The sequence below is a fragment of the Pleurodeles waltl genome, chromosome 5 (assembly GCF_031143425.1).
Source record: "Pleurodeles waltl isolate 20211129_DDA chromosome 5, aPleWal1.hap1.20221129, whole genome shotgun sequence".
Lineage (NCBI taxonomy): Eukaryota > Metazoa > Chordata > Amphibia > Caudata > Salamandridae > Pleurodeles > Pleurodeles waltl.
The window spans coordinates 460,532,612-460,551,425 of NC_090444.1; positions in this window are offsets into that span (position 1 = coordinate 460,532,612).

An 18,814-nucleotide genomic window follows, 5' to 3' on the forward strand; every position below is an offset into this window, starting at 1 on the left:
AATGAAACCCTTCTGAAGTCTAATACTTCCCCTGCCTTTGCCCACATTGAAGTGGGGATATTAAACATAACCTGTGCAAAGTCCAATACTTTTCATATCTTTGCTTAAATTTGCATAGAAGTAGTAAGTCTTAAATCTGGCTTCCTTGAAATCCACCACTTTTTTAGTATTAGTTCTTTTTGATTGTTGTAAATTTTTATTGTTTTTCTTTAATGTTTGTATTTAGAAAAAAAAATGTTTTCTTTAAATATATTTTTTGCTTTAATTAGTTTTATTTTATTAAGTGTGTTACATGTCCTTGTTAATTTTGCTAATATTTTGTCATTTATTTTTTAAATTGTTTAAATATTATTGTTATATTTTTAATGAATATATGTATATATATATATATATATTATATATATAAAAACAAATCCCTTTCAGGGTTAGAGTGACACATAAATTATGCAAAAAAGAATAGAGAACTCTGGGTAGTTCCCATGTTTAGGTGGAGAGCAGCTCTAGTAAGGAACACCCTGTAACACCAGCAACACTCTAGATTTGCTCACCTCTAATGTCTGTTTATCGAGCAAAGTTTTTAAGCATAGGATCAGCACAGTGCTATCCATGCCGAGCTAAATAGTGACAAAATCTTTTGCCATTTGTACAGCAAAGACTTTAAGCATAGGTTTGACACAGTGTCAACCTTGCCGAGCTGTAAAATGACAAAAGCCATTTACCACTCCAGGCACAGTATTACAGCTTTGGACTGATAAAATACCGTCCAAGCCAACCTAGAATGAGTAAAAGCAACGCCTGATACTTGTTTCGTTCTCATTAGAGCTCGTCAGAGAGGTTTAGCTTTGTCCAGACACAAGGGAGCACCCAGTATAAGTCAAAACAAATCCCTTTCAGGGTTAGAGTGACGCATAAATTATGCAAAAAAGAATAGAGAACTCTGGGTAGTTCCCAAGTTTAGATGGAGAGCAGCTCTAGAAAGGAGCACCCTGCAACACCAGCGACACTCTAGATTTGCTCACCTCAAATGTCTGTTTATCTGGCAAAGTTTTTAATCATAGGATCAGCACAGTGCTATCCACGCCGAGCTAGACAGTGACAAAGTCTTTTATATATATATATATATATATATATATATATATATATACTTTCTCATATCATTCTCATTATTTTTCATTAGTAATCAAAATATTTATGTTAATTTTAATTTTTCAATCACATTTCATATATATTTCATAATTATGTTTCTTATATATATATATATATATATATATATATATATATATATATATATATATTAGGTGATTTTTATTTGTATGTTATTCCTAATTGTTTTAGTGTGATTTTTTTGATTGTTTATTTTTTAGAGACTATATTGATATGAATATGTGACAGAACAACTAGGTCCTAAACAACTATAGCCTAAACCACTACTGCTAAACAACTAAAAAGTCTCTGCAACTAAGTACTGAACAACTACTATCTAAACAACAATTGTGCCTGAATAACAATTGCCTGAACAACAAATTTTAAGGTAAGTTTTTCTTTTTGTTTTTTTAGTTGCTTAGAATTTATATATATATATATATATATATATATATTGGAAGATGCAGGATCACAAGAAAACAACAGCCAGCCAGGGCAGAAAATCTGGATCCCAAAGGATACAAGGAGTCACAAGAAAATGACAGATACATCTATTGGTGTAATGTGATGAGTGATAAGGATGTGCAGTTCTCTGCTCATTTTAAAGGACTTTATTGAGCTAGTATACCTCATGGAGAAGAGGAGGGCTTGGCTTGCCTATACTCAAATTGATTCCAGGAATGCAAAGGTAACCTAATATGCCAAATATGAACCTTGCTTAGGGGCTGATTTTGAGTTTGGTGGTCGTAATGCCGGACTACCAACGCACGGTCGGATGAAAGGCACCACGCCAGCACCATCCTGACTGGCGCATTATGGTACTAATGCTGGGCTGGTGGTGTGTGTGCGGCAGTAGCACTGCAGTGGATTGCTTCGACTCATTAAGTAAGCAAGATGACATGCCGCCACAGTGCAGTGTCAGATGCACCTCGGTGCACTGTTGCCATGCGCAATGTTGTGCTTGGCAAACAGTGTGCACTGACAATACAGGTATAGAGAGGCACAACACGTGCCACCAGCCACACTGCCCAATGGGCAAAATCGTCCTGTTTGAGGCCCTTCTATGCCTCTCCACTGAGCTTTTCATGGTGGGGTCCCTACTATGAAAAGCTCGGAGGAAAGGCAGATTGTGATCAGCATGGCAGTGCCGGATTCGGTGTGACTGATCGTGGCTTTCCCTGCCACTGCCACAGGATTCCAGATTATGGCAGTTGCAGCCGTCTTGTGGTGGTCCGACCGCCATCTTCGTAATCTGTGGTTGAACCACTGAGGAGGCAGCATTTGGACCCCCACTGTGGGTGTGGCGGACCCGGGATTGCCATACTCACAATCAGGCTCTTAGTTGTAATACAAACAAACATGGTGGTTAAATACTGAGGTCCCTTTTCACAATATTGAAGATCCTCCGATAAAAGTCTTGCTTTACCATATGTTATGAGGCCGTTACACCCTTTTATCTAGCTTTTGAAGAATTGCTTCCCTGTCTCAAAAATTCAGATAGCAGGCACTGGGACCTAGGGGGTCATTACAAGTTTGGCGGTCTCATGACCGCCATGTTGGCGGTGGTGGTCGTACTACCAGCAGGCTGGCAGAGAAGACCACTAAATTATGGCCGTGGCGGGATTCCCAAAAGAATACAGCCAATCCACCGCTGGCACTGCCAGTGTGGTCAGGCTGCCACAGATGACAGCAGCCACCTTCAGGCCCACGGAGAGCATGTTCCCACCAGACAGATTATGAGGCTGCACACCACCAAGGTTTCCGCTGTGGTCACACCACCACAGAAACCCTGACGGAAACCAAGTCTATAAAAGGAGACATCCACCTTCAGGAACACATACCCATCTGGAGCCGCCATGGATCTTGAACTACACCTCTTCCTGCTGCTCCTGCTCACCCAACGACTTCACAACCAGTGACGATGACAGCAACCGTGAGTACACACACTCACCTAACACCGTTGCACATGTCAATGTATAGACGCGCACACAACATACACATCCTGGACAGGTGGCGATGGCGACACACACATGTACCCTCACACTGACAGGCACATCCCACACACAGCCACAGACACACATGCACATACATAGTACACACACTATGGCCAACACACACACACTCTCAAAACACACACCAACACCTAGATACACAGCACAGTCTAACACTACAATATAAAACACAACCAAATGACACAACAACACCACAACCGCAAAACCTGGAAATCACCGTCATACATCCACTTGACAAATCACACATACAGCACAACCTAACAACACCACAGCACCAACACACACTATCAAACATCCATACAACAAGCCATACGTCATATCCCACCAACGCACACCCCTACAGATCAGACATAACAATCAACAAGCACACTCATATACAGTACAACTAACCAAGGGCACACAATACTCGAAATAAGACATGTCAACACAATCACTACACACAATATCAACATTAATCCATATCCCTAACTCATACATCCCATCACACAATACACACCCATCACAGCGTTACAAATGCAATGCATACATCCACACATGCTGGCCACACACAACTGGTAGCACTATCAACTATCAAAACACAACATACTCACACACAAACGTAAGCAGGCAAGACCAAAACAGCCATAAGGAATGAAAGGCAGGACAAATAAGTAACCTTGGAAGCAACAACTGTTTGGCCAAGATGTGTGGGAATAAATAAATAATTAAAAACATAAACATGTACAAGATAATTAGGCCATCGGCCAGTCCAATAAAATATGTGCAGCATACATAGATGGCACACTCCAGTTCCCCTATTTGACTCCTGATTGCCATACAACCTCCACAGGTAGGGAAATCAAGGGGGTAGGCAGGCACCTCAGGGGATAGGGAGGGGGGTGGGGGGTTGGGTTTGTGTTTCGAAGGTGGATCCTTGGGCTTGGGAGGGGAAGGCTTAGGTCGACCACTCTTGGGAGGGGTCGATGTCTTGGTGGGGGGAGGGGCATGGGTACCTGCAGGGGGGCCAGGGGAGGACTGGGAGGTAGAAGGGCTGGACACGGGGAGGGACACAGATCTTTAGGGGGGGTCACACAGGGAGGAGAGGAACAAGGAATACACACAGACAATCATGGCAAAAGGGTTTGGGAGTGGAGGGAGAGGGAGTGGTTGTGAGGTTGGGGGATGACTTGGGTGCATATGTGTGTGAGGTATTTTTGTGTGTGCTGGGTGACTATTGAGTGGGTGAGTGTGGGCGTTTATGTGTTTTTGGAGTGCAGGTGCTGGGAGATGCTGTGGTGGATGGGTGACTGTTGAGATGGTGACTGCAGGTATGATGGATATGCTGCATGTAGTCGTGTGGTTGTGGTGGCTGTGGATGTGGATGTGGTGACTAGGTTGGATGTCTGTGGGTATGCTATTGTGACTGTGGGTAGGATAGAAGTTGTGGCTGTATGGGTGAATGTGGGTGTGGTGTGTCCGGTGTAGTGTCTGTGACGGTGGGGGAGGCAGTGCAGGTAGTGAGTGTTGGTGTGTCTACAGGTGGGTGTTGTCTGTGTGGATGCGGGTGGGGGATCTTGAGGTGCTTGTGTTTGTCAGCGGAACCCTTGGATGTTGAGGTGGATGCATGCTTGTATGTCTGTGTGCTTTGGTTTGGGACGGGGAAGAGGGGGTTGGGATTAGGAAGAGGAAGGTGGAGGGGGGACGGAAGGCAAAGCGTGACTGGCTGCCATCAGTGTGGAGGCCAGAGCCTGAAAGGATCTCTGTAGGCCAGACACTGCGCTGTGGTGAATGCCCTCCAGGAACATAGTACTCTGCTGGACTTGAGTTGACAGTCCATGGATGGCAATTACGATGGTCGACTGACCCACAGAGATTGACCTCAGAAGATCAATAGCCTCCTCACTGAGGGCAGCGGGGCTGATGGGCAGGGGCAGAGGAGCCTGCGACGAAGGAGATGCCCACCATCCTGGGTGAGCAGGCAGGGACTATGGGTAGGAAGCTACAGGGAGGGCGGTGGTAGGGGGGGGCGGTCAAAGATGGTGCTGGGGTTGTCCCAGAAGGGTCCACCACCGCCAGGGGGTGTCCAGTGGAGAAGTATTCCGAGGATGGTGAAGCAGAAGATCCGGTCTCCCTCGGCCCACTCCCCTCGTCCTCTGGGCCACTGGGTCCCTTGCTGTCAGTGGTATCAGCACTCTCTGTCCCATGGCCAGCAGCATCGCCACTCACCTGTGCCCTGTCTCCTTCACCTGATGATACTGATGCACACACATAGAAATAGAAGGAGGGACAGATAGAGAGGGAGAGAAAGGATAATCACATTCTTCTGCACACATTAAAACAAGGAAAACTGTAGTTATACATCTCCTGGCTAGGCTATGTCATCTGGTAACCCACATAACCTACATCATGTCACAACATGCTACTCCTATCCACCCCACCATGGCCACCCCCTCAACCACATCATGATCCAAATGTGGTAGCATGACTGGAGCATTCTAAGAAATCACCTGAAAAGGTATGTCAGCATGCTCATCATGCCCTGGCTGAAGCAGTAAATCTGTCCTAATCTGGATCATAACTCTCCTTTCCCCTCTAGTATGTAGTTCAAACAGTTCAGTAATCACAACATAACATGGATTAATGGAATCTACACCTGACCAGTCCAAGTCCTTTAAGTAAAGTCTCATGATAGTAAATTATCTCAATTCACAGACCAAACAGCACCTGCCATTCAAATCACATGCCTGACTGAACCCTATGTACATATATGTCGTAATGCAATCTATAACTGATACAGCCACAACATGAGGCACTACCACACAGGTGACATCTTGTGTGTATTATACATGTCTGGAGAACAGCCATGTGACCACATGTACCAAATTCCAAAGTAACCTCTGCAGACACTGTACACAGATATACCACATCACGTCATGCATGCATGTGCAGCAACAGTGGGCTGCACAGCTCACATGAGACATCCACTGACAATCACTGAACGCAGTGTAAGGACACCTAAACATTAGCCAGCCAAGAAATATTTATAGGGCACTTAACATACCACCTGACATGCTGCCACTCACACCTTTCCTGACATGTGATTAGCTGTACCTAAGTTCACACAACAGACATATCCCACTGAAGAGATATGAACACATGATGTACACCTGGAATTACATGACTGCTGTTGCACTGACAACATATCCCACAGCAACACCTGTGTCAGAAATGGTAGTACAGCTAAACCATCATACAATATAATCATAATTCAATCTATGACAAAATTGTGTCAAAACTGTCCACATCATCTAGGCAGAGTGTAGTAATGGTTGACCCACTCTATTATCTGCGACCCCAAGTAACCATTGAGACATGATGTAGGCCGATAATAACATATGTGTCACTGTAATTGGTAGGACATTGGCACACATTGCATGGACATTCCATATAGTGATAGGGTAGCACTGCTTAGCCACCTATCACCTAGGGAACAAAGCCTTTGGGCTAAATGTGGTTTGCCCATATGGCAATGCCACGGACATGCTTGTAACGGACAAATAGTCAAAATCAGACTCCCAGAGTTGAATAGCCTTCCCTTACTACCGTCACATACCCCACAGTTTGAAGAAGATGGGGCACTGGGGGTACATTTATAGACCCATATGTACAGTTTTATCCTGACAATATCTGTGCAGTGATGGAGAGACATGTCCCACATTGAGTCTATACCTGTGCCATGAGAACTGTGACATATCCCCTGTACAAATCATGTCAGGCATCCAGTGGCTAATACAGGTGATCAAGACAGATGGGAGTGCTCAGACTCCTTAGAGCTACTAGAGCACGAATGTTGAAGGGTGGAAAGGTGGACCAGGACATACTCTATGGGTAGGGTGAAACTGCTCCTTATAACCATTAAAAGGCTAGGGTGAACTTACACATGTGGCCTTGTCATCGGAGCATCTCCACATGCAGTCATAGATATGTCTTGACACAGGTGAAATAAACGTATATTAAGCAAACCATTAATGCCAGATCTACATATAGTAGTCAGGCAATGTGGGCACAATCTACATATCTGTTGCACCTGCAACATTGTCACAGCTGCTACAGTGTGACTGCAAACACCATAGAACCAGAGCCAAGTACAACAATACAGTCAGTACTTACTCCCTTGGGGCTGCTGTGCCTCCCTCAAATGCCCATCTACCTAGGGGTAGGCTACCGCCAAGATGTGGGCCATTAGGAGGGTCAGGGTCCGACAGTCACCCATACCTTGTTGGGAGGACATCCCCAGCTGGGCCTCAGCGATCTTCCTGGCCGGACGTCTCAAGTCCTCCCACCGCTTGCAACAATGGGTGCTCCGAAGGCTGTGGACCCCCAGGGTCCGCACTTGGTGGCAATGGTACACCATATCCCCTTCTTTTGATCGGCATTTACCTGCATGGATGACAGAGACAAAAGGAGAAGGTCATGTATACATGCAGCATGGCAATATGATTGGTCATTACACATCCGTCACTGCAAGTAGGCACATATACCCATCCTCTCTGCTAAGACGCCTTCACAACATGGCATTTGCATGCATCTACATACTCACTAGTTCACATGCACGAATAAACGTCACACACAACACCTGTCACATGTCACATGTGGCTGGGCCATTGTACTCACCTGTTCCTCTGGTGCCCCATATAGCTGTCCATACATGGGAAGGACCTCCTCTACAAGCTTTTCGAGTTCTTCAGGGGAGAAGGCAGGGGCCCTATCACCTGAAGGATGTGGCACCATGGCTCCCAGTGGTAGTATACAGCAGCTCATGTCATGGAAGTATTGCTAGCAACAGTGTCAGGAGTCAAGTGAGCATAATTGCAGAAAATGGCGGTCACGGCCACCACATACAGCACCGTCACCGCCAGCAGTCATGCCTATTGGCCCAAGTCCATCAAAGGCAGCAATGTTAACCAATGAAAAGTAGCACAGAGGTTGCGACTGCCTTCCGCCATGACGCCTTCCACCTGCTGACTTAGGTCACTTCCAACTGTCCACTACAGTAGGTCAGGCGCCAGCCATTTTGGCCACATGTAATTGTGGATGTGCTAAATAATCTGCTTCACTCACTTACTCCCCCTATTTGCAGTGTAACCATATGTTGGCCCTGTGTGGTTATGCAACATATTGTGACAATCTTGAACACAATGACGTGTTCAGGCTGTCTATATGTTGAAAACAATGTAAAGCGACTCTGTGGTACAAAGGCCACGGCTAGGTATGGGTAGATACCGAAACATGTATGTAATGAGTCCATGTCAGCAAAGTCACCCACACATGTACAATGGCATATGTTTAATACGTACATTCCAATTTACATGTAAGACAATTTGCAGCAATGAGGGTTAAAGTGTTATATATCTGTGTTCTGCATTATATATGTCAGCAGTCCTACGCCACCTCTACAGGTGTTAGGTGTCAGGTAATATACAATGTGATTGTGATGTGTCCATACTGCATAACTCATTGTTCATTCTCTCCTCTCAACATAGTTATCCTGCCATGAGAAGAGTGAGACAACCACCAGTGTACTGCCCACCAGTTGTCCTGGCAACCATGGAGGACAGGCATGTCATCCAGACATATTGTCTGTATCGCCATACCATCATATATCTATGTACACAGTTGGAGCCAGATCTGATGCCAGCCATTTGCAATCCCTATTGCATACCTCCCATCGTTCAAGTCTTGTCAGTGCTACACTTCTTGGCCACAGTGTCCTTTCAGAATACTGTGGCCTTAACATCAGGGATGTCTCAACCCATGTTCAGTCTGATTTTGGAGGATGTACTGTGTGCATCGTTGAAGCACCTGGACAGCGACATCAGGTTTCCGCAAAGAGTGGATTTGGCGTTTGTGAAGGCAGACTCCTGTGAGAAGGGACACATTCCTCATGTGGTAGGAGCCATTGATGGCACACATGTAGCCCTGGTCCCTCCCAGTGCCAATGAACAGGTGTATAGGAACGGGAAGAACTACCACCTAATCAACGTGCAGGTGGTGTGTCTGGCAGACCAGTACATCTCTCCAGTAACAGCCAAGTTTCCTGGATCAGTGCATGATTCCTACATAATGCGGAAAAGCAATGTCCCACATCTGATGGCACAACCACAAACAGAGAGGGCCTGGCTGCTTGGTAAGTATGCATAGTATTGTGTGTTTCAGTGTTATGTCACCTGTCATCACATCATTGGCAGTCGCTAAAGCTATTCATGTTTTGTTCTACCATTGTGTTCATAGGTGACCCTGGCTAGCCTAACTATCCTTGGATGTTGACACCAGTGAGGTACCCAGCCATGCCAGGAGAACTCATTTTCGATGAGGTCCACGGGAGGACAAGGCGTATAATCGGGTGAACATTTGGGCTCCTGAAGGCAAGACTCAGGTGCCTAGACCTATCTGAAGGTGCCCTCCTCCACTTGCCTCATAAGGTATGCCAAATAACCATTGCCTGTAGCATGCTCCACAATCTAGCCCTGAGACGAAAGATACCTTTGATAGCAGATGAGAGGGAGGCAGCAGAACCAGTGGCTGGTGATGCTTATATGGCAAGTGATGTAGAGCCAGAGGAAGAAGGAGCAGCTGACTCTAGTATAGAGCTCATCAATCAGTACTTCCACTGACATCTAGGTATATGAAGTGGACCTTTACAAGTGTTGAATATGAACATTTTGATGGATGGCTGCCATAACACCACCTGACTAGGTTTATCAGTGATGGTGTAATGAGCTCCAATGCCTCTATGTGAGTTTGGGAAGCTGACGGACAGATTGTTATGTCTACAGTTATAGATGGTCAGTTATAACATGTAAAGCTACATCTGATCCTAACATTCAGTTCTGGAAAAGACTATCCAGTATTGAGCTGTGTTTCTTGCGTTTCCCTATCCTCCTTTCCTTCCACTCACTGAAATTTAATTTCCCTGTTTGCCTCTGCAACCTATGGCTTGTGGTGTTCATTTTCAGTAGCCAATGTTAGTATAAGACAGACATGAGAGTTGTTAATGACAGATAGCAGCTAATTTGGATATAGTTACAGGAGGATATGAACCCATTTGTACTCCATTCTTACATGTGGAATTGTGACTGCTTCGTCCTTTCCTAATACCAGTGGGATTGGGGAGGTGTGAAATGGTATTGTTCATGTCAGTTGAAGTATGTGGCACATGTGTGAAGAATAGATCATGGCCTCTGGCTACACAGTGGATGGAGTAGTTTGTGATGGCTATAAAGCCTAGCTGTGTTTCTATTTTGACGTTGCTGCACAAGGTGCAGATTACTGTAAAGTGAGAAAGAAGTCAGATGAATACTCCAGGCATATGCCCTATGTTTGTGTATGGTCAATGTACTATGTCCTCAGTGATATCATGTGTGTTCTGTGGGATATGGGATCATGTAGCTATGTTATGTGTAAGTGATGAGTCTGTACCTGGCAATATGTAGGTCCATACTGGCTGCCCCTGCTTTGTAGGTAAGTTAACATGGGCATGAGTTATGTTGCTTCTATTTGTGCATTGTGTGCCACCATGCCTTCCATCCTGATGATACTCTCTGTCATGCTCTATTTGCAGAAGGGAATACTGACTATGGTGTTGGCCTGGATTGCAAACTCTCAGACACTTCTCCTGTGACAGCTCTGAAGTAATATGTCTCATGCTGTGGGAGGCTCTGTCTGATGACCATTACATATGCTGTTCAATGCAGGGGGGGCATGACCTCACCACAGTTGGCAAGCATGGCAATTGTTGAGGTATTAATAAAGACATATATACAGTAGCTGTGCTCAGTTGTGGTTTATTGTGCATACCTTGATGAATAAGAGCAGAATCAAATTGGTAAAATGTGAAAAGGGGCGAGTTAAGTCATGGTAGATAGATTCATCAGAGTAGCAGCTACACCAATTGGTTGCACAGGTCACAGTGATGTGGTGGCGTGATGCCATGGAACGCACCTCTTCCTAATGTCTTCCCTTGTCAGTGGATGGCTACCTACTGAGTTGACCCTGTTGACTATCCTTCGCTACAACTTCTTGGCAATCGATGTTTGTTGGACCTGTGCTCCAAACAGTTGTGGCGCTACCCTGACTATTTCATCCACCATGACCCTCAACTCTGTATCAATGCAACTTGGGTGTTTGTGTGGGGAAATGGTAGTGGTTGTAAAGACAGTGAGGAAGTGAGTAAAATGATGAACAATGGGACATATTTATACTATGTTTGCGCATAATTTGTGTAATTTTTTGGACTCAAATTCGGTGCAAACTTAACTCTAGATTTATATTTTGAAGCTAGACATGTCTACCGTCAAAATATTGGAGTTAGCACCATTTTTTGGATGCGTGCACCTACCTTGCGTCAATGAGGTGCAGGGTAAGCATTCCCATATAAAAAATGGTGCTAACCCCACAGTCCAATATTTATCTCCTGTGCTAAAATGATGCACGGGTGGGAGGAGGGGCTAAATAAAGATGCAAAGCTTGCTTTGCACCATTATTTAAAGCCTGGGTCAGTTTTGGCGCAGTCTCAAGCAGTTTTAAATAGGGCCAATGTTTGTGTAGATGTGTGGGTGCTGTGATGTGACTGGGTGACGGTTTATGTGTATTGTGTGGTTTTGTTAACTGTGTGTTGGGTATGTTGTGCAAGTGTGAGATATGTCCTGAGTGTAATGTGTAGGGGTGCCTGTTGTTTGTTTGCTAATTATATATTTTTTTGCTTGTGTCTGGCTGTGAGTGGTGTTCTGGTTGCAAAGGATTGTGGGTTGTGTAGGGATGTGTTATGAAGTACAGTGAGTAGGTGTGTGGGGTGTGGATGTATGCCAGGTGTGGGGTATTCAAACTATCCAATGTGTTGTGGTGTTCTGCCTGAAGTTGAGTTTTGACCACGGCGGTTTGCACCGCCAATGGTTTGCCGCCATGGAAGAACCGCTGTTCTGATTTGTGGCTTGTAATCTGGTGGGTGGATTTTTGTTGGGGTGGAGGTGCTTGTGGTGGAACCGCCTCGTTCCCACCCTCCAGTGTCCTGGCGGTCTTGGATTTTTGGCTGATTTTTGGTGGTCTTCACTGTGTGAGTCTTACTACGGCAGTTGAATGACCGCCAACATGGCAGTCTTTTGGTTGGCCGCCACTGCAGTAGTCTTCCGAAAAGACTGCCAAAGTCTTAAGGAGGCCCCTTGTGTGTCCCATCAACTGAATGGAATGACGAAAGGCCCTTTGTCCTCAGAACTTTTCCAGATTTGGACTTCCATATAGTTCCACACTTTGGCCTTTGCTTCTCTCAGGAAATCCCACCAGTCGAATATTGTTCTTTCTCACTCTAGCTTTCACTTCTTCCATCTTGACAGTCACTGTAATGGCTAAAATCACTCCACTGAGACCTGGAGAGTTCCTATCACTTTCAAATTTTCTGTGGTTCATTGTTCAACTGTGCCCGTTCTATTAGAAATTCTCTTACATTTAGCCCTCAGGAGACTGATCTCGTTAATAAGAGACTGAGGGGGTCATTCCGACCCTGGCGGTCCATGACCGCCAGGGCCGGGGACCACGGAAGCACCGCCAACAGGCTGGCCGTGCTTCCAGGGCCATTCTGACCGCGGCGGTAAAGCCGCGGTCAGAAAAGGGGAACCGGCGGTTTCCTGCCGGTTTTCCCCTGGCCCAGGGAATCCTCCATGGCGGCGCTGCTTGCAGCACCGCCATGGGGATTCCGACCCCCTTCCCGCCAGCCTGTTTCTGGCGGTTTTCACCGCCAGAAACAGGATGGGGGAACGGGTGTCGTGGGGCCCCTGGGGGCCCCTGCACTGCCCATGCCACTGGCATGGGCAGTGCAGGGGCCCCCTAACAGGGCCCCATGAAGATTTTCACTGTCTGCTTTGCAGACAGTAAAAATCGCGACGGGTGCCACTGCACCCGTCGCACCCCATCAACTCCGCCGGCTCCATTCGGAGCCGGCTTCCTCGTTGCAGGGCCTTTCCCGCTGGGCCGGCGGGCGCTCCTATGGCGGGCGCCTGCCGGCCCAGTGGGAAAGCCAGAATGGCATCCGCGGTCTTTTGACCGCGGAGCGGCCATCTGGCGGTTCCAGCCAGGCGGGCGGCGACCGCCGCCCGCCTCGGTTGGAATGAGGCCCTGAATTCCTTAGTGACTATAACAGTCTATTCTTCCAGGGCAGATATGGATTCATTTATATCCACCAGCAGTTCAGTCAGTAATGACTGAGGGGAAAGCAGATATAGCTTTAGCCAATATCTGCCTTACTTGTAAGTTTATTGGCACCTCGGTCTTTAATAAGGTGTATTTATTAATCTGAGTGTGTTTATGGTTGCTGGGCCCTAATTTGATCACATTCCGCAAAGGGGCTGACTCAATATATCATAAATGGTTGGTGGAATGAAGTGAAAGAAAGATTTGAGCTAATATGTGCAAAACAAAAGATCTTTACATACAATACTTTCATTTTGAATGGCTTAGTTGGATAAAGGGCAAGCACACCGATCTCTGGCTCTCAAAATGGCTCACAATAGCCAAAATAATTATTCTGAGAAACCACAGAAGCACTAAAAAGATAACAGTCAAAATCTTAAAGACATTACTTCTCACATTGATAACTTTGAAGTAGTATATTTTTTTAGTTTCCTAAGGTGTATATCAAGTGCAATACTAGTGATACCCATTACCTCATTGTTGAAAAGAGAGGCTATTTTTCCAGGTCACACAAAGTGTTTGTCAATTTGATCATGTCCTAACCACTTAACCCATTTTGCATCACTCTAATTCAGATAAATAGTTTTATGTTAAGTTGCTCGTTCCAATTAGGCATCTGGCCTGTGTTATCAGAGCACATCATTGCACCAGGCAACTGCAACTTCTCAATTATTGATCATGAAAACTGTCACCAGGTAGGTTCATCTTAACTATTATAGAGTTTCTAAGAACATGATTTCCCTTTCATGAATGGTAATAATAATTCAAGGATGGATATTGGATGACAGAGTATAATGACCACAGGAATTGACAAATCATCTAATCATTGAAAGCTCTTATTGAACATCAATTCATGTGCTCATTATTCTTCATAGACTATGGATTCCTGTTCACTTACAAGAGAAATGGCAAGGCCAATTCCTTGTCAGGTTTCACAATGTAAACACTTTAAAAACATCAATACCAAACATAACCAATTCCTGGCAAAACTTGCAAGGAGTTATTTCCTCAGCATCAAGCTTAGTAGAGAAAGATATGTTATAAAATAATGACTCAGAGGGTCTGTTGGAATGATCTTTCTAAGATTCTCAGAATACATTGGAGAACAAACTCTCCTTTAATTAAAGCAAGCTATTTCTACCCCACCAAAGAGATGCAAACAAAGGTAGCTTCCTCGTGTCATGGTACGAAATTGACAAGGCATAAAAACCTAGGGAAAAATATGCAGGTGCAAACTCAGCACAAGTGGCAAAACAGGGAAGACAGCATTTATTAATATAGTCAGATGTGTGAATTGTGACCACACTTCAGTAGGCATCACAGTTAGAATGATTTCTGCTCCCTAGTCCAACACAGCTTTGACACTCCATTCTATGGATTTTATTTTAGAACTAACACAAATCCTATGTAACTGTACAATGTGGGTGGCCCAGTAAAAATGTGCTCATTTTACATCCTTAAAGACATTTCTTACAGCTTCATGACTTGCTAAGCATGTGTTAGACTATAATATAGTGCTGCATGGCTTTGTATGTGAGACATACTTTGACAGAGACCTCTAATTCTTGTCCCACTTATATTCACAACTTTGTTGCTCAAGAGGCTCTTATTGTCATCCTCTGCATACCACCCACAGACCAACAATATTTTTGTTGCAGAATTATTGTACAACAACCAGAGTGTATAGCATATCTTCCCTGGTTTACCATACGTCCCGCATTATTCCATAATTCTATACTTAATACCATTAGCCACAACAACAGTTCATATGGAGGTTGACCACACTCCCAAAACGTTGCTTTTACAAAAAACATCCTAACACTTTATTAGAAGATAAAGATGCAGCAAAAATGGAAAGCACATACATGATTAAAACCAGAACCCTGGAATACGCTAGAGCACCGGGTTTTATTATTAGCCCAGCACTTTCACATGACTAGACCATATGAGTTTCCGGCCCATTCTTTAGGTTAGACCCAGGGAGAAAAATCCTAAAGACATTCACTGTAAAATTACAACCACAGCCACTGGTTCGCCCACTACTCCAAAAGTCCATAGTGAAACATGTGGTGCTAGGTACATCTCTCTCTGAACCATCGACTTCAGAAGTAAAGAACAGATTTGTCAAAAGTGAAATGGACAGATATTTTAATGAGAAAGGGTGCACCAGCTTGAAGGTTTTGAACCAGGGATACTCTCCTGCAAACCAACAGAAAATGTACGTCTATCATCTATCATCATTTCCATGCACACCATAAGGCACATCATAAGGCAAAACCTGGATCTAAGTGGGTGTCTATACTGAAATACGTGGCAAGGCTACAACATGTATTTCCTAATGTTACATAAAACAAAGGCCTGCTTGTACGGTAGCATGCTCACTGTTCCTACATTCAAATTATTAGAGCGCGTGCTGCAAATGTAAGGTCAAGCAGGCAGAACTATTCTGAATGATGCAGCTAAACAAATGTGCGCTCGTTTGTCACTTTTGTCTGAGACTCACTTGAATATGCTTGAAAATATTTTTTTCTATTCTATGATGCCCTTTTTTTATACAAGACAGCTAAATAATGAGCGTCCAAGTTGCATGGGGTAGGAAGGAGGGAAAGTAGCAATACTTGTGCCCCTGAACTTCCTATATTTTGAACACGAACTGTTTTTGATATTTTGTGTGACAAAACAGGAGCTGAGCATGAGCTGACCACTCCTTGCTTCATAGAGCATCATGTATAAGAAAAGGATATCAGATACTGGGGCAGGGTTAGTCACACAGACTGCCTGCTGGAGGGACACTTAAATATGCTTCACTGATTTCATGCCTGATGGCAAAATAGGGTAAGCGGGGAGGCCTTGCATGACTTCACATGTGATGAACTAATATTACCATGTTGTTAAATGGGTAGGTAGCGTTCTAGACTAATTGATTAGAGCTGTATGATGAAATATGGTTGGGCTTTTATAAATTTCTTCTTAATATGTAAATTTGCTGAGATGTTTGTAATATATTCAATCATTCTAATGAACACGATCAGGTGAAAAATAATGTCATACAAAAAAATCACTTAATTTAAACTATCAGCTATTGTCTATGCCCACTAATTTCAGGGTACAGGGCAGAGCATTGGATAGCACATGTTGATGCAACGTTTTCTGATAGTTGTTGTTTGGCTCCTAACACTCTGCCTGCTGGAGCATAACTACATCTTATTAATGCATAATGTGCCTAGGTCTTTCATGACAAGACCTGGTAAAAAACAATTTTGGGATACTCAAGCATACTACTAGCATAATTAACTTCAGTTCTCAACATGTTTTTTTCTTGACAGACTGTTCCCTCAGGTAATGCTTTTGTTCCTTATTCATCTACAGGGTGCTCCAACGAGTGCCGGCTTAATGAAAGACTGGGAGGTCTTGGTTCATCCATTTCAGATCACTCACACATTTCCACCTTTCAAAGAGAGAAAGACAACATGTATATATGTATGTATGTATGTAAATAGCATGTAGCGCAATTCAAGCCAAAAGGCAGAAGAGCACTGTGAAGGGTCAACGGTAAGCATACAGTTAATAAGTGATAGGAGAGGCAGCAGGGTTCTGGGAGAAGAACTGTACTGTTAGGCCAAAGTGGTGCATCTTCATAATGTTCCTAACCTGGAGCAGCTTTGGTGCATTACTGATGGATACAAGGATATTGCTCCAGTTCCTGGGTGTGTGGATGGAAAAGACTTGTTGCCTTTTTGTTTCTTTTTGTACACTTCTTGTTCTCCATTTTGATGGTGGCCAGGCTGAGGATACGCTGGGAACCACAAGCCACAGTGGGTTGCTGGTTATGATGTTTTGGTAAACAATGCATCTGGTTTTGAAGATGGTACAGGATGACAATAGAAGCCAATAGAGCTTCAAAAGGACGGGCGTTATCTAATCAAATTTCTTCAGGCCTAGATAAGATTGTATGTTGCTCTTAAGGATAGTGACAGAACTCCTTCCTGAAGGCTAATGGGCCTGCAGGGCCTACTGGGCCCAACCGTAGTGGTTGAGGCCTTTTATTCCTGCTATCCCGGGGCTGAACCTACTATGGACCCTAAGCAACTGGGACAAGTACCCCTTCTGCGCTTGACTCTCAGTGGTGGTTGTGGATAACTAGTGAAAGGATCCCTTGGGGGGGAGTGTAGATACAGGTAAGTGAACATGGTCATAATTCAAAGTGCACACAGTACAAGCAATAAATCAGTATCCAGTCCAATACTTACTTTTAATAGAAAAAGAAGTATTTTATTTTTAACTCTATATATTCAAAGGAATAATGAAATTCAGGAGCAATAGCACAATTAACTTGAGGATGTGGATCTAGTAGTTGTCAGGCAAATCCCTGTCCCACCCTCTTTCATATAACATGGTTGGGGTTAATTACTATTCACTGGTGTCCACATGACAGGGAATTCTTACTAGTAGACTGTACTCAAGAGATCCCCTTTTACTCTTATGAATTAATTAAAGCTGTCTATGGTGCAGCAGCACCTTCATCTGTGAATTTCCTAGGGTTCCACAGGCCTGGTTCAAATCTTTCTCCTACTGCAGCACAGACGTTTTTGGCATAGAAGTGGGTGGCCTACGCCCAGGCACTCACAAGATCTGATCCTACTCAGAGAAGTTGAGCAGGTCTCAGTACACAGGGCAGTACCTGGCATGTGTAGGCTCACTCTCCTGAGTGGCATGGCCAGCAATCAGAGCAGCTTCCAGCTCAAAAGGAAACAGTAAATATTTTTTTCCTAAGAAAGGGAGGGGTGCAAATTCAATTATTCAACTCCTTACTGGAACCTAGAGAAGGTGTGATATCCTCCTCAGCATTCTCCTAGTACACAGAGATTAGTCATGGCTGATTTCTTAGTGCAGCTAGACCTTCTGGTCACAGCCTCACTGCAGCCCTGGGCGACCATCTGAAGGCTTTGGTGATTTGGTCCCTGCAGCCCTTCCTGGCACAGGGGTTGCTGTAGTACTTCCAGACACAACACAGTCTCCTCCGGTGCATTTGCTGCACCACAATGGCCCCTTCTGGCATGTGGGGTCACTGCTAAGACATACACAAGTTCTGGCATGCTGGTCACACAATTACTTCAGCGCTGCCCCTCTCTGGCACACACTGCAACAGGGCAGTGCGGGCTTTGTGCCCTTCAATAGCACTCAATATTCAGCTCAGTCTATAGTGGCCCTCTCCTGGCATATGGAGGTTGCTGCACACAATCACGCACATTGGCTCTGACCCGTTCAGTGCACAGCCCCAATCCTCACATCTCACACAGGGAGACCTCACGGTGGGGCTCCCCCTGGATGTAACCCTTTCCAATGCTCCCCTCTTCCTTGCAGGTTACGTTGGTGTTGATAGGCAGAGTGGCTCTGGTGCTCAAGGGAAGGTGGTTTTGGTTTCCCAGGGTAATGTC